The sequence below is a fragment of the Oncorhynchus mykiss genome, chromosome 19 (genome assembly GCF_057628025.1).
Source record: "Oncorhynchus mykiss isolate SJ-2025 chromosome 19, ASM5762802v1, whole genome shotgun sequence".
NCBI lineage: Eukaryota > Metazoa > Chordata > Actinopteri > Salmoniformes > Salmonidae > Oncorhynchus > Oncorhynchus mykiss.
Window position 1 is genome coordinate 15,469,363 of NC_143040.1, and position 17,226 is coordinate 15,486,588.

At 41.3% G+C, this 17,226-nt stretch overlaps 1 pseudogene; it reads right to left on the bottom strand.

The window, feature by feature from the left end:
* Positions 1 to 14,203, bottom strand: part of LOC149975094 (uncharacterized) — a 39,195-nt pseudogene extending 24,992 nt beyond the window's left edge.
* Between the last annotated feature and the right edge of the window lie 3,023 nt (positions 14,204 to 17,226).

The following is a 17,226-nucleotide window of genomic DNA, read 5'->3' on the forward strand; positions in this document are numbered from 1 at the left end:
ACCAGACAGGACATGTTACTGTATAACCAGCCAGGACATGTTACTGTATAACCAGCCAGGATATGTTACTGTATAACCAGCCAGGACATGTTACTGTATAACCAGCCAGGACATGTTACTGTATAACCAGCCAGGACATGTTACTGTATAACCAGACAGGACATGTTACTGTATAACCAGCCAGGGCATGTTATTGTATAATCAGCTATGACATGTTACTGTATAACCAGACAGGATATGTTACTGTATAACCAGCCAGGATATGTTACTGTATAACCAGACAGGACATGTTACTGTATAACCAGCCAGGGCATTTTATTGTATAACCAGGATATGTTACTGTATAACCAGCTATGACATGTTACTGTATAACCAGACAGGATATGTTACTGTATAACCAGCCAGGATATGTTACTGTATAACCAGCCAGGGAATGTTATTGTATAACCAGCCAGGACATGTTACTGTATAACCAGCCAGGATATGTTACTGTATAACCAGACATGATATGTTACTGTATAACCAGACAGGACATGTTACTGTATAACCAGCCAGGACATGTTACTGTATAACCAGCCAGGACATGTTACTATATAACCAGACAGGACATGTTACTGTATAACCAGCCAGGACATGTTACTGTATAACCAGCCAGGACATGTTACTGTATAAGCAGCCAGGACATGTTACTGTATAACCAGGATATGTTACTGTATAACCAGCCAGGACATGTTACTGTATAACCAGCCAGGATATGTTACTGTATAACCAGCCAGGACATGTTACTGTATAACCAGCCAGGACATGTTACTGTATAACAAGCCAGGACATGTTACTGTATAACCAGCCAGGATATGTTACTGTATAACCAGCCAGGGCATGTTACTGTATAACCAGCCAGAACATGTTACTGTATAACCAGCCAGGACATGTTACTGTATAACCAGCCAGGACATGTTACTGTATAACCAGCCAGGACATGTTACTGTATAACCAGACAGGACATGTTACTGTATAACCAGCCAGGGCATGTTACTGTATAACCAGACAGGACATGTTACTGTATAACCAGACAGGACATGTTACTGTATAACCAGACAGGACATGTTACTGTATAACCAGACAGGACATGTTACTGTATAACCAAACAGGACATGTTACTGTATAGCCAGAAAGGACATGTTACTGTATAACCAGACAGGACATGTTACTGTATAACCAGCCAGGACATGTTACTGCATAACCAGCCAGGACATGTTACTGTATAACCAGCCAGGACATGTTACTGTATAACCAGCCAGGACATGTTACTGTATAACCAGCCAGGAAATGTTACTGTATAAACAGCCAGGACATGTTACTGTATAACCAGCCAGGACATGTTACTGTATAACCAGCCAGGACATGTTACTGTATAACCAGACAGGACATGTTACTGTATAACCAGCCAGGACATGTTACTGTATAACCAGCCAGGACATGTTACTGTATAACCAGACAGGACATGTTACTGTATAACCAGACAGGACATGTTACTGTATAACCAGACAGGACATGTTACTGTATAACCAGCCAGGATATGTTACTGTATAACCAGCCAGGGAATGTTATTGTATAACCAGTCAGGAAATGTTACTTTATAACCAGCCAGGACATGTTACTGTATAACCAGCCAGGACATGTTACTGTATAACCAGACAGGACATGTTACTGTATAACCAGACAGGACATGTTACTGTATAACCAGCCAGGACATGTTACTGTATAACCAGCCAGGATATGTTACTGTATAACCAGCCAGGACATGTTACTGTATAACCAGCCAGGACATGTTACTGTATAACCAGCCAGGACATGTTACTGTATAACCAGACAGGACATGTTACTGTATAACCAGCCAGGGCATGTTATTGTATAATCAGCTATGACATGTTACTGTATAACCAGACAGGATATGTTACTGTATAACCAGCCAGGATATGTTACTGTATAACCAGACAGGACATGTTACTGTATAACCAGACATGACATGTTACTGTATAACCAGACAGGACATGTTACTGTATAACCAGACAGGACATGTTACTGTATAACCAGACAGGACATGTTACTGTATAACCAGCCAGGGCATGTTACTGTATAACCAGACAGGACATGTTACTGTATAACCAGACAGGGCATGTTACTGTATAACCAGACAGGACATGTTACTGTATAACCAGCCAGGACATGTTACTGTATAACCAGCCAGGACATGTTACTGTATAACCAGCCAGGACATGTTACTGTATAACCAGCCAGGACATGTTACTGTATAAGCAGCCAGGACATGTTACTGTATAACCAGGATATGTTACTGTATAACCAGCCAGGACATGTTACTGTATAACCAGCCAGGATATGTTACTGTATAACCAGCCAGGACATGTTACTGTATAACCAGCCAGGACATGTTACTGTATAACAAGCCAGGACATGTTACTGTATAACCAGCCAGGATATGTTACTGTATAACCAGCCAGGGCATGTTACTGTATAACCAGCCAGAACATGTTACTGTATAACCAGCCAGGACATGTTACTGTATAACCAGCCAGGACATGTTACTGTATAACCAGCCAGGACATGTTACTGTATAACCAGACAGGACATGTTACTGTATAACCAGCCAGGGCATGTTACTGTATAACCAGACAGGACATGTTACTGTATAACCAGACAGGACATGTTACTGTATAACCAGACAGGACATGTTACTGTATAACCAGACAGGACATGTTACTGTATAACCAAACAGGACATGTTACTGTATAGCCAGAAAGGACATGTTACTGTATAACCAGACAGGACATGTTACTGTATAACCAGCCAGGACATGTTACTGCATAACCAGCCAGGACATGTTACTGTATAACCAGCCAGGACATGTTACTGTATAACCAGCCAGGACATGTTACTGTATAACCAGCCAGGAAATGTTACTGTATAAACAGCCAGGACATGTTACTGTATAACCAGCCAGGACATGTTACTGTATAACCAGCCAGGACATGTTACTGTATAACCAGCCAGGACATGTTACTGTATAACCAGCCAGGACATGTTACTGTATAACCAGCCAGGACATGTTACTGTATAACCAGACAGGACATGTTACTGTATAACCAGACAGGACATGTTACTGTATAACCAGCCAGGATATGTTACTGTATAACCAGCCAGGGAATGTTATTGTATAACCAGTCAGGAAATGTTACTTTATAACCAGCCAGGACATGTTACTGTATAACCAGCCAGGACATGTTACTGTATAACCAGACAGGACATGTTACTGTATAACCAGACAGGACATGTTACTGTATAACCAGCCAGGACATGTTACTGTATAACCAGCCAGGATATGTTACTGTATAACCAGCCAGGACATGTTACTGTATAACCAGCCAGGACATGTTACTGTATAACCAGCCAGGACATGTTACTGTATAACCAGACAGGACATGTTACTGTATAACCAGCCAGGGCATGTTATTGTATAATCAGCTATGACATGTTACTGTATAACCAGACAGGATATGTTACTGTATAACCAGCCAGGATATGTTACTGTATAACCAGACAGGACATGTTACTGTATAACCAGCCAGGGCATTTTATTGTATAACCAGGATATGTTACTGTATAACCAGCTATGACATGTTACTGTATAACCAGACAGGATATGTTACTGTATAACCAGCCAGGATATGTTACTGTATAACCAGCCAGGGAATGTTATTGTATAACCAGCCAGGACATGTTACTGTATAACCAGCCAGGATATGTTACTGTATAACCAGACAGGATATGTTACTGTATAACCAGACAGGACATGTTACTGTATAACCAGCCAGGACATGTTACTGTATAACCAGCCAGGACATGTTACTATATAACCAGACAGGACATGTTACTGTATAACCAGACAGGACATGTTACTGTATAACCAGCCAGGGCATGTTACTGTATAACCAGCCAAGACATGTTACTGTATAACCAGGATATGTTACTGTATAACCAGCCAGGACATGTTACTATATAACCAGACAGGACATGTTACTGTATAACCAGACAGGACATGTTACTGTATAACCAGACAGGACATGTTACTGTATAACCAGCCAGGGCATGTTATTGTATAACCAGGATATGTTACTGTATAACCAGCCAGGACATGTTACTGTATAACCAGACAGGACATGTTACTGTATAACCAGACAGGACATGTTACTGTATAACCAGACAGGACATGTTACTGTATAACCAGCCAGGACATGTTTCTGTATAACCAGCCAGGGCATGTTATTGTATAATCAGCTATGACATGTTACTGTATAACCAGACAGGACATGTTACTGTATAACCAGACAGGACATGTTACTGTATAACCAGACATGACATGTTACTGTATAACCAGACAGGACATGTTACTGTATAACCAGACAGGACATGTTACTGTATAACCAGACAGGACATGTTACTGTATAACCAGCCAGGGCATGTTACTGTATAACCAGACAGGACATGTTACTGTATAACCAGACAGGGCATGTTACTGTATAACCAGACAGGACATGTTACTGTATAACCAGCCAGGACATGTACTGTATAACCAGCCAGGACATGTTACTGTATAACCAGCCAGGACATGTTACTGTATAACCAGCCAGGACATGTTACTGTATAAGCAGCCAGGACATGTTACTGTATAACCAGGATATGTTACTGTATAACCAGCCAGGACATGTTACTGTATAACCAGCCAGGATATGTTACTGTATAACCAGCCAGGACATGTTACTGTATAACCAGCCAGGACATGTTACTGTATAACAAGCCAGGACATGTTACTGTATAACCAGCCAGGACATGTTACTGTATAACCAGCCAGGACATGTTACTGTATAACCAGACAGGACATGTTACTGTATAACCAGACAGGACATGTTACTGTATAACCAGCCAGGATATGTTACTGTATAACCAGCCAGGGAATGTTATTGTATAACCAGTCAGGAAATGTTACTTTATAACCAGCCAGGACATGTTACTGTATAACCAGCCAGGACATGTTACTGTATAACCAGACAGGACATGTTACTGTATAACCAGACAGGACATGTTACTGTATAACCAGCCAGGACATGTTACTGTATAACCAGCCAGGATATGTTACTGTATAACCAGCCAGGACATGTTACTGTATAACCAGCCAGGACATGTTACTGTATAACCAGCCAGGACATGTTACTGTATAACCAGACAGGACATGTTACTGTATAACCAGCCAGGGCATGTTATTGTATAATCAGCTATGACATGTTACTGTATAACCAGACAGGATATGTTACTGTATAACCAGCCAGGATATGTTACTGTATAACCAGACAGGACATGTTACTGTATAACCAGCCAGGGCATTTTATTGTATAACCAGGATATGTTACTGTATAACCAGCTATGACATGTTACTGTATAACCAGACAGGATATGTTACTGTATAACCAGCCAGGATATGTTACTGTATAACCAGCCAGGGAATGTTATTGTATAACCAGCCAGGACATGTTACTGTATAACCAGCCAGGATATGTTACTGTATAACCAGACAGGATATGTTACTGTATAACCAGACAGGACATGTTACTGTATAACCAGCCAGGACATGTTACTGTATAACCAGCCAGGACATGTTACTATATAACCAGACAGGACATGTTACTGTATAACCAGACAGGACATGTTACTGTATAACCAGCCAGGGCATGTTACTGTATAACCAGCCAAGACATGTTACTGTATAACCAGGATATGTTACTGTATAACCAGCCAGGACATGTTACTATATAACCAGACAGGACATGTTACTGTATAACCAGACAGGACATGTTACTGTATAACCAGACAGGACATGTTACTGTATAACCAGCCAGGGCATGTTATTGTATAACCAGGATATGTTACTGTATAACCAGCCAGGACATGTTACTGTATAACCAGACAGGACATGTTACTGTATAACCAGACAGGACATGTTACTGTATAACCAGACAGGACATGTTACTGTATAACCAGCCAGGACATGTTTCTGTATAACCAGCCAGGGCATGTTATTGTATAATCAGCTATGACATGTTACTGTATAACCAGACAGGACATGTTACTGTATAACCAGACAGGACATGTTACTGTATAACCAGACATGACATGTTACTGTATAACCAGACAGGACATGTTACTGTATAACCAGACAGGACATGTTACTGTATAACCAGACAGGACATGTTACTGTATAACCAGCCAGGGCATGTTACTGTATAACCAGACAGGACATGTTACTGTATAACCAGACAGGGCATGTTACTGTATAACCAGACAGGACATGTTACTGTATAACCAGCCAGGACATGTACTGTATAACCAGCCAGGACATGTTACTGTATAACCAGCCAGGACATGTTACTGTATAACCAGCCAGGACATGTTACTGTATAAGCAGCCAGGACATGTTACTGTATAACCAGGATATGTTACTGTATAACCAGCCAGGACATGTTACTGTATAACCAGCCAGGATATGTTACTGTATAACCAGCCAGGACATGTTACTGTATAACCAGCCAGGACATGTTACTGTATAACAAGCCAGGACATGTTACTGTATAACCAGCCAGGATATGTTACTGTATAACCAGCCAGGGCATGTTACTGTATAACCAGCCAGAACATGTTACTGTATAACCAGCCAGGACATGTTACTGTATAACCAGCCAGGACATGTTACTGTATAACCAGCCAGGACATGTTACTGTATAACCAGACAGGACATGTTACTGTATAACCAGCCAGGGCATGTTACTGTATAACCAGACAGGACATGTTACTGTATAACCAGACAGGACATGTTACTGTATAACCAGACAGGACATGTTACTGTATAACCAGACAGGACATGTTACTGTATAACCAAACAGGACATGTTACTGTATAGCCAGAAAGGACATGTTACTGTATAACGCCAGGACATGTTACTGTATAACCAGCCAGGACATGTTACTGTATAACCAGCCAGGACATGTTACTGTATAACCAGCCAGGAAATGTTACTGTATAAACAGCCAGGACATGTTACTGTATAACCAGCCAGGACATGTTACTGTATAACCAGCCAGGACATGTTACTGTATAACCAGACAGGACATGTTACTGTATAACCAGCCAGGACATGTTACTGTATAACCAGCCAGGACATGTTACTGTATAACCAGACAGGACATGTTACTGTATAACCAGACAGGACATGTTACTGTATAACCAGACAGGACATGTTACTGTATAACCAGCCAGGATATGTTACTGTATAACCAGCCAGGGAATGTTATTGTATAACCAGTCAGGAAATGTTACTTTATAACCAGCCAGGACATGTTACTGTATAACCAGCCAGGACATGTTACTGTATAACCAGACAGGACATGTTACTGTATAACCAGACAGGACATGTTACTGTATAACCAGCCAGGACATGTTACTGTATAACCAGCCAGGATATGTTACTGTATAACCAGCCAGGACATGTTACTGTATAACCAGCCAGGACATGTTACTGTATAACCAGCCAGGACATGTTACTGTATAACCAGACAGGACATGTTACTGTATAACCAGCCAGGGCATGTTATTGTATAATCAGCTATGACATGTTACTGTATAACCAGACAGGATATGTTACTGTATAACCAGCCAGGATATGTTACTGTATAACCAGACAGGACATGTTACTGTATAACCAGCCAGGGCATTTTATTGTATAACCAGGATATGTTACTGTATAACCAGCTATGACATGTTACTGTATAACCAGACAGGATATGTTACTGTATAACCAGCCAGGATATGTTACTGTATAACCAGCCAGGGAATGTTATTGTATAACCAGCCAGGACATGTTACTGTATAACCAGCCAGGATATGTTACTGTATAACCAGACAGGATATGTTACTGTATAACCAGACAGGACATGTTACTGTATAACCAGCCAGGACATGTTACTGTATAACCAGCCAGGACATGTTACTATATAACCAGACAGGACATGTTACTGTATAACCAGACAGGACATGTTACTGTATAACCAGCCAGGGCATGTTACTGTATAACCAGCCAAGACATGTTACTGTATAACCAGGATATGTTACTGTATAACCAGCCAGGACATGTTACTATATAACCAGACAGGACATGTTACTGTATAACCAAACAGGACATGTTACTGTATAACCAGACAGGACATGTTACTGTATAACCAGCCAGGGCATGTTATTGTATAACCAGGATATGTTACTGTATAACCAGCCAGGACATGTTACTGTATAACCAGACAGGACATGTTACTGTATAACCAGACAGGACATGTTACTGTATAACCAGACAGGACATGTTACTGTATAACCAGCCAGGACATGTTTCTGTATAACCAGCCAGGGCATGTTATTGTATAATCAGCTATGACATGTTACTGTATAACCAGACAGGACATGTTACTGTATAACCAGACAGGACATGTTACTGTATAACCAGACATGACATGTTACTGTATAACCAGACAGGACATGTTACTGTATAACCAGACAGGACATGTTACTGTATAACCAGACAGGACATGTTACTGTATAACCAGCCAGGGCATGTTACTGTATAACCAGACAGGACATGTTACTGTATAACCAGACAGGGCATGTTACTGTATAACCAGACAGGACATGTTACTGTATAACCAGACAGGACATGTTACTGTATAACCAGACAGGAGATGTTACTGTATAACCAGTCAGGACATGTTACTGTATAACCAGACAGGACATGTTACTGTATAACCAGCCAGGGCATGTTACTGTATAACCAGCCAGGACATGTTACTGTATAACCAGCCAGGAAATGTTACTGTATAACCAGCCAGGACATGTTACTGTATAACCAGCCAGGACATGTTACTGTATAACCAGACAGGACATGTTACTGTATAACCAGCCAGGACATGTTACTGTATAACCAGCCAGGACATGTTACTGTATAACCAGACAGGACATGTTACTGTATAACCAGACAGGACATGTTACTGTATAACCAGACAGGACATGTTACTGTATAACCAGCCAGGACATGTTACTGTATAACCAGCCAGGGCATGTTATTGTATAATCAGCCAGGACATGTTACTGTATAACCAGCCAGGACATGTTACTGTATAACCAGCCAGGACATGTTACTGTATAACCAGCCAGGACATGTTACTGTATAATCAGCCAGGACATGTTACTGTATAACCAGGACATGTTACTGTATAACCAGCCAGGACATGTTACTGTATAACCAGACAGGACATGTTACTGTATAACCAGACAGGACATGTTACTGTATAACCAGCCAGGACATGTTACTGTATAACCAGCCAGGGCATGTTATTGTATAATCAGCTATGATATGTTTCTGTTTCACAAATCCCCACCTACAACAGGTTTAAAAGGTTTAAAAGCAGTCATCTTCAGACTCAGACACTCTGTACTGAGGGCCTCCTCTGGTTGAACGTTTAGTTTTTTACCACAACACTACACAGCTGATTCAAATCATCAAAGCTAGATGATGAGTTGGTTATTTGAATCAGCTGTGTAGTGTAGTGCAAAACACATTAAGTTCACCAATAAGGGTTTGGAAAACCCTGCTTTAAGGCACTGTATCCATAGTCAGAAAACATAGTTTAAAATGTGTGAGTCCATCTATACCAAGACAGATATGACCAATAAGGTTTGACAGAGGTGAGAAATCTGTCGGCATCTTAATCTGAAGATTTAAAGGGGAACTTTAAGGGGAACGTCCATAGTAAATCTCAACACAGTCCTCCTGCACTCTATCATCAGGCTGTCCTTTCCCCCAGTAACTAAACAACACAGAGAACCAGACAGTCGGACAATGTGGTAAAAACATCCTCCTCAATTATATACAGTCCTATGTTTTCACAGCTTAAAAGACACACTCTGTAAAATGATCAGACCATTATCAAGACCATCAACACATTTTTTATTTTACTCTTTCAATTACATTTTCATGTGTCAATATTACCTGCTATCTATAATACATCTCTAGTTCTCATTGAATTACATTCATTATTTTTAAACATACATTTTGATGAATATGATTGGAAGCAATACATCATTGTTGTTTTGTATCTCCATATCACAAGGTAAAATGGTAAAATATCTCACCCTCAGTAAAAGAGTCAGTCAGACCAATCCAGACTCTCAGGTGGAGGTTGAAGACAAACTGTCACTTTGAATATATTTTAAAATACTTCCCAAATATAAGTGTACTGATGAAAATACTTGTTCAAACACTGTCAACCTCTCTCTCTCTCTCTCTCACCTCTCCCCTCCCTCTCTCCCCTCTCTCCTTCTCTCTCTCTTCTCTCTCACCTCTCTCCCCCTCCCCCTTACCTCTCTCCCCTCCCTCTCTCCTCTCTCCCCCTCCCTTCCTCTGTCCTCTCTCACTCTCCCCCCTCTCTCTCTCAACTGTTCCTCTATGCTGTTTATGATCACCAGGTCTGCCCCCCTCTCTCTCTCTCACTCTCTCTCTTCTCTCTCACCTCTCTCCCTCCTCCCTCTCTTTTCTCTCTCACCTCTCCCCTCGCTCCCTCTCTCTTCTCTCCCCTCCCTCCCTCTCTTCTTTCTCGCCTCCCTCGCTCTCTTCTCCCTCACTCCCTCTCTAACTCTCTCTCTCTCTACCCCTCCCTCCCCCCTCCCTCCCACCCTCCCTCCCTCCCTCCCCCCCTTCCTCCCTCCCCTCTGTCTCTCTATTCGCTCACCTCTCCCCTCCATCTCTCTCTCTATTCAATCTCTCTCTTCAGTCAGGTTGTTGTATCTGGTCTGTAGCTGGTCTCTCTCTTCAGTCAGGTTGTTGTATCTGGTCTGTAGCTGGTCTCTCTATTTATTCAGGTTGTTGTATCTGGTTTGTAACTGCTCTCTTTCTTTATTCAGGTTGTTGTATCTGGTCTGTAACTGGTCTCTCTCTTCAGTCAGGTTGTTGTAACTGGTCTGAAGCTGGTCTCTCTATTCAGTCAGGTTGTTGTAACTGGTCTGAAGCTTGTCTCTCTCTTTAGTCAACTTGCTGTAACTGGTCTGTAGCTGATCTCTCTATTCAGTCAGGTTGCTGTAACTGGTCTGAAGCTGGTCTCTCTATTCAGTCAGGTTGTTGTAACTGGTCTGTAGCTGGTCTGTCTATTCGGTCAGGTTGTTGTAACTGGTCTGAAGCTGGTCTCTCTATTCAGTCAGGTTGTTGTAACTGGTTTGTAGCTGGTCTGTCTATTCGGTCAGGTTGTTGTAACTGGTCTGAAGCTGGTCTCTCTATTCAGTCAGGTTGTTGTATCTGGTCTGTAGCTGGTCTCTCGCTTTAGTCAGGTTGCTGTAACTGGTCTGTAGCTGGTCTGTCTATTCAGTCAGGTTGTTGTAACTGGTCTGAAGCTGGTCTCTCTATTCAGTCAGGTTATTGTAACTGGTCTGTAGCTGGTCTGTCTATTCGGTCAGGTTGTTGTAACTGGTCTGTAGCTGGTCTCTCTATTCAGTCAAGTTGTTGTAACTGGTCTGAAGCTGGTCTCTCTATTCAGTCAGGTTGTTGTAACTGGTCTGAAGCTGGTCTCTCTATTCAGTCAGGATGTTGTAACTGGTCTGTAGCTGGCCTCTCTCTTTAGTCGGGATGTTGTAACTGGTCTGTAGCTGGTCTCTCTCTTTAGTCAGGTTGTTGTAACTGGTCTGTAGCTGGTTTCTCTCTTTAGTCAGGATGTTGTAACTGGACTGTAGCTGGCCTCTCTCTTTAGTCAGGTTGTTGTAACTGGTCTGTAGCTGGTCTCTCTCTTTAGTCAGGTTGTTGTAACTGGTCTGTAGCTGGTTTCTCTCTTTAGTCAGGATGTTGTAACTGGACTGTAGCTGGCCTCTCTCTTTAGTCAGGTTGTTGTAACTGGTCTGTAGCTGGTCTCTCTATTCAGTCAGGTTGTTGTAAATGGTCTGAAGCTGGTCTCTCACTTTAGTCAGGTTGTTGTATCTGGTCTCTAACTGGTCTCTCTATTCAGTCAAGTTGTTGTAACTGGTCTGAAGCTGGTCTCTCTATTCAGTCAGGTTGTTGTAACTGGTCTGAAGCTTGTCTCTCTCTTTAGTCAGGTTGCTGTAACTGGTCTGTAGCTGGTCTCTCTATTCAGTCAGGTTGTTGTAACTGGTCTGAAGCTGGTCTCTCACTTTAGTCAGGTTGTTGTATCTGGTCTCTAACTGGTCTCTCTCTTCAGTCAGGTTGTTGTAACTGGTCTGAAGCTTGTCTCTCTATTCAGTCAGGTTGCTGTAACTGGTCTGAAGCTGGTCTCTCTATTCAGTCAGGTTGTTGTAACTGGTCTTTAGCTGGTCTGTCTATTCGGTCAGGTTGTTGTAACTGGTCTGAAGCTGGTCTCTCTATTCAGTCAGGTTGTTGTAACTGGTCTGTAGCTGGTCTGTCTATTCGGTCAGGTTGTTGTAACTGGTCTGAAGCTGGTCTCTCTATTCAGTCAGGTTGTTGTATCTGGTCTCTAGCTGGTCTCTCTATTCAGTCAGGTTATTGTAACTGGTCTGTAGCTGGTCTGTCTATTCGGTCAGGTTGTTGTAACTGGTCTGTAGCTGGTCTCTCTATTCAGTCAAGTTGTTGTAACTGGTCTGAAGCTGGTCTCTCTATTCAGTCAGGATGTTGTAACTGGTCTGTAGCTGGTCTCTCTCTTTAGTCAGGTTGTTGTAACTGGTCTGTAGCTGGTTTCTCTCTTTAGTCAGGATGTTGTAACTGGACTGTAGCTGGCCTCTCTCTTTAGTCAGGTTGTTGTAACTGGTCTGTAGCTGGTCTCTCTCTGTTGAGTCATGATCAACAGTGACTCCATCTGTATAAAGGAAAAGTTAATCAAACATGTAACAAAAACACCATTAATGAGTAATTATAATTAAGTAGGCAACTGAAGTCTCAGTGACAACATACTAAACTCACAGTAGACAGACAGGCCTATGATCCCAGCCAGTAGGAGAACACACAGCAGTGCAGCAACTCCAGAGGGTCTCTCCCACCACTGAACATGTACTGAATCACAAATGATTAAAGATCTTTGGTAATGTGTTTTACTGTTTCATCCAGGATTGGGACAAATAAAGATATAGTACTACAGGGTAATCTCACCTGTTATGTGTGTGTGTGTGTGTGTGTGTGCGTGTGCGAGTGTGAGTGTGCTCAAATACAGTAACTTCTACTTCTAACCTCAACTCTTATATACGTCTGTACCTGTGTCTTCTCCCTGCACTTATTATTCTTTTGGGTCCCAACCCTAATGTGTCTCTACCTGAATTAATGCTGTCATTGAATGGGCGGTATAGACCTCTGGATCTCTGAACTGGTTTTGACCTTTGCCTGTTTTCTGGACTCCATTCCCGCCTGCCTGACCATTCTGTCTGCCCTGACCTCGAGCCTGCCGCCAGTCTGTACCTCTGGATCTCTGAACTGGTTTTGACCTTTTGCTTGTCCATGACTATTATCTTGCCTTCCCCCTTTGGATTGTTAATAAATATATTGGGCTCGAACCATCTGCCTCCTGTGTCTGCATCTGGTTCTCCTTGTGCCCCTATTGAAGAAGGTGATTGAATTTAGAACAATAGTGTAGGAATTGCTATTTCTCTGTCCTGCACGCACACCCCAAAAATACACAGAATTCTCACAGATCAGATTTGCCCCAACAAAAAATGTTGCTTAGATATTAATTTAGAATCTTCCAGTCCTCTAAATGTAATTATTGGCGGAGTGTCACGTCATTAGCGGAGAGTCAGGCGGCATTGGTCGGAGATTCATGCAGAGAGTCATGGGGTGGCAGGTATCCTAGAGGTTAGAGCGTTGGACTAGTAACTGAAAGGTTGCAAGATCAAATCCCTGAGCTGACAAGGTAAACTTCTGTTGATCTGCCCCTGAACAAGGCAGTTAACCCACTGTTCCTAGGCTGTCATTGAAAATAAGAATTTGTTCTTAACTGACTTGCCAAGTTCAATATAATAAAAATGATGCATTGACGAGGAATGAGATTGAGTCACAATCCATGCCAGGCACACCTGTGAGGAACTCCATCTCCTGTACTTGATGAAAATACCTGTCTATTTGTGGAAGAATCACCCTGATTAACTCTTTAGTCATATCACAGTTTACCTACTTTATGGTTTTGCCTACACCTAGCGACCTGTAAATTATATGAGAAAAAATATTTAATTTGATTTGGAATGGCAAGCCAGACAAAATTAAAAGGGCCTATTGTCTAACCCCATGTTCATGAATGGCCTTTTCCCCTTTAATCAAATTAAAACCGCACATTTTCAGTTATTTGAAAACAAAATCATCTCCAAAATATCAATATTTTTTAAACATGAACATGAAAATGAGATTGTGAACTCACCTTTGAGAATGAGAATGATAAATTACAGTAATTAATACATTCATTCAATACATTGGAATAGAAAAGAAGCCATCCACACATGATGAAATATTAGCAGGAGAATAGACTCTTCATAGCCTGGCTAATGTAGGCTGAAAATTCACCCAACTTGCACGACTTTACAATTGATCCCTAGTTTTGGTCTCAAGTAAGCATGGTGTGTGAAGAGCGTATATTAAATAAAATAAGCATTGTTTGTGAAAAAAACCCACCAGGAATATATAGACCGAGACCTATGAACACTTAAAAAACGAGAGTCAGGGTTAGTACTTTGTATATATAATTGGTTATCCTGACCTGGATGACATGACAAAAATCCTAAAGTCTACCAGTATTTTTGAAATGTCTCCAGTAGATTGTCTGTTCCCCCTGAAAGCCCCAATCTGCTCACTTAAATGAATAGACATCCTGGTCATGGTGTTACAGTATGTTCTTACAGCATAATCAAAGTGAGGACATTCGGCGATCTGCTGTATACTTACGGCCTATAGTAACCTGAAAGTCACACCTTTCCAGTACTCTTCTACCTGCCCCAAACTCCACCCATTCTATGGTGCTATATGTTCCAGGGTTAGGACTGTACCCACAAGAGGACTTGAGAAAATGAGCCAGAGCTGAGAGGATCACCAAAACTAAAGTTTTTTTGGTTTCAATGCATTTACTTATTTTATTTTTTTATATAGTCTGTCCATGTGTAGGCATACTGTGTAATACAATCGATACTTGTGTACTAAAAACATGAATGTGTTTTTGCAGAGCAAACAACCATGCAGACAACCATCCATGGAGATCGGTGGACAAAGGGCTGGACAACGGTACACACCGATAAAACACATGGTTCCCATGAAAGCGGTTGGTTTTGCTACATTCTTAAAACATGTTTCATTATGCAGAATGTGTGTGTTGGAGTCACTTTTAATTCTTAATTGATCTACCATTTCTATCATAGGACACCACAATCTTTGGGGGCGCAGAGCAGTACCATTCTGCTCATCTGATGAAGGTGCAGGTGAATCAGTATCACCCATTATTTGTAGAGACAGATACTTGTATATTTTATTTAACTAGGCAAGTCATTTAAGAACAAATTCTTATTTACAATGATGTCCTAGGAACAGTGGGTTAACTGCCTTGTTCAGGGGCAGAACAACAGATTTTTACTATGTACTGTGGGCTATGTTTACTATGTACTGTGGGCTATGTTTACTATGTACTGTGGGCTATGTTTACTATGTACTGTGGGCCATGTTTACTATGTACTGTGGGCTATGTTTACTATGTACTGTGGGCTATGTTTACTATGTACTGTGGGCCATGTTTACTATGTACTGTGGGCCATGTTTACTATGTACTGTGGGCTATGCTTACTATGTACTGTGGGCTATGTTTACTATGTACTGTGGGCTATGTTTACTATGTACTGTGGGCTATGTTTACTATGTACTGTGGGCTATGTTTACTATGTACTGTGGGCTATGTTTACTATGTACTGTGGGCTATGTTTACTATGTACTGTGGGCTATGTTTACTATGTACTGTTGGCCATGTTTACTATGTACTGTGGGCTATGTTTACTATGTACTGTGGGCCATGTTTACTATGTACTGTGGGCTATGTTTACTATGTACTGTGGGCTATGTTTACTATGTACTGTGGGCCATGTTTACTATGTACTGTGGGCCATGTTTACTGTGTACTGTGGGCTATGTTTACTATGTACTGTGGGCTATGTTTACTATGTACTGTGGGCTATGTTTACTATGTACTGTGGGCTATGTTTACTATGTACTGTGGGCCATGTTTACTGTGTACTGTGGGCTATGTTTACTATGTACTGTGGGCTATGTTTACTATGTACTGTGGGCTATGTTTACTATGTACTGTGGGCTATGTTTACTATGTACTGTGGGCCATGTTTACTGTGTACTGTGGGCTATGTTTACTATGTACTGTGGGCTATGTTTACTATGTACTGTGGGCTATGTTTACTATGTACTGTGGGCTATGTTTACTATGTACTGTGGGCTATGTTTACTATGTACTGTGGGCCATGTTTACTGTGTACTGTGGGCTATGTTTACTATGTACTGTGGGCTATGTTTACTTGTCAGACTGCATAGTAGCTTATTAAACGTGTACATTTTGAAATAGTAAAAAATAAAAGAATAATCAATAACATGTTTCTACCACGGTGTGTTTCTGGTTGATGGCCAATATTAAGTACAGTCAAATGCATTTGTGAATTAAATCACTTTATTGTTTAATTAATTAATGCTCCTTTCTCTTTTATGTGCTGGAGTTATTTTAAGAATAAAGTAGGCTAATGAAGGCAACAAATTGTTGCTTACTGAAACTCCCAATGTCATCCAATTGTTACAATAGGATTTGAAGCAAAAGCCTACCTGCGTATGGTCAACTATTTCAGCACCGTTTTGTGCTGCTCTGAGAAAAGCAAGACAACTTAATAAACATATACATTTTTAAAAAGTCATTCAAAAATATACTGGTATTAACCATGATATCTGACTGTTATTAACCCTGTAGGTACTGGTATTTCTGATGACTGCCTTGCCTGGTTCACCAACTACTTTGCAGACAGAGTTCAGTGTGTCAAATCGGAGGGCATGCTGTCCGGTCCTCTGACAGTCTCTATGGGGTGCCA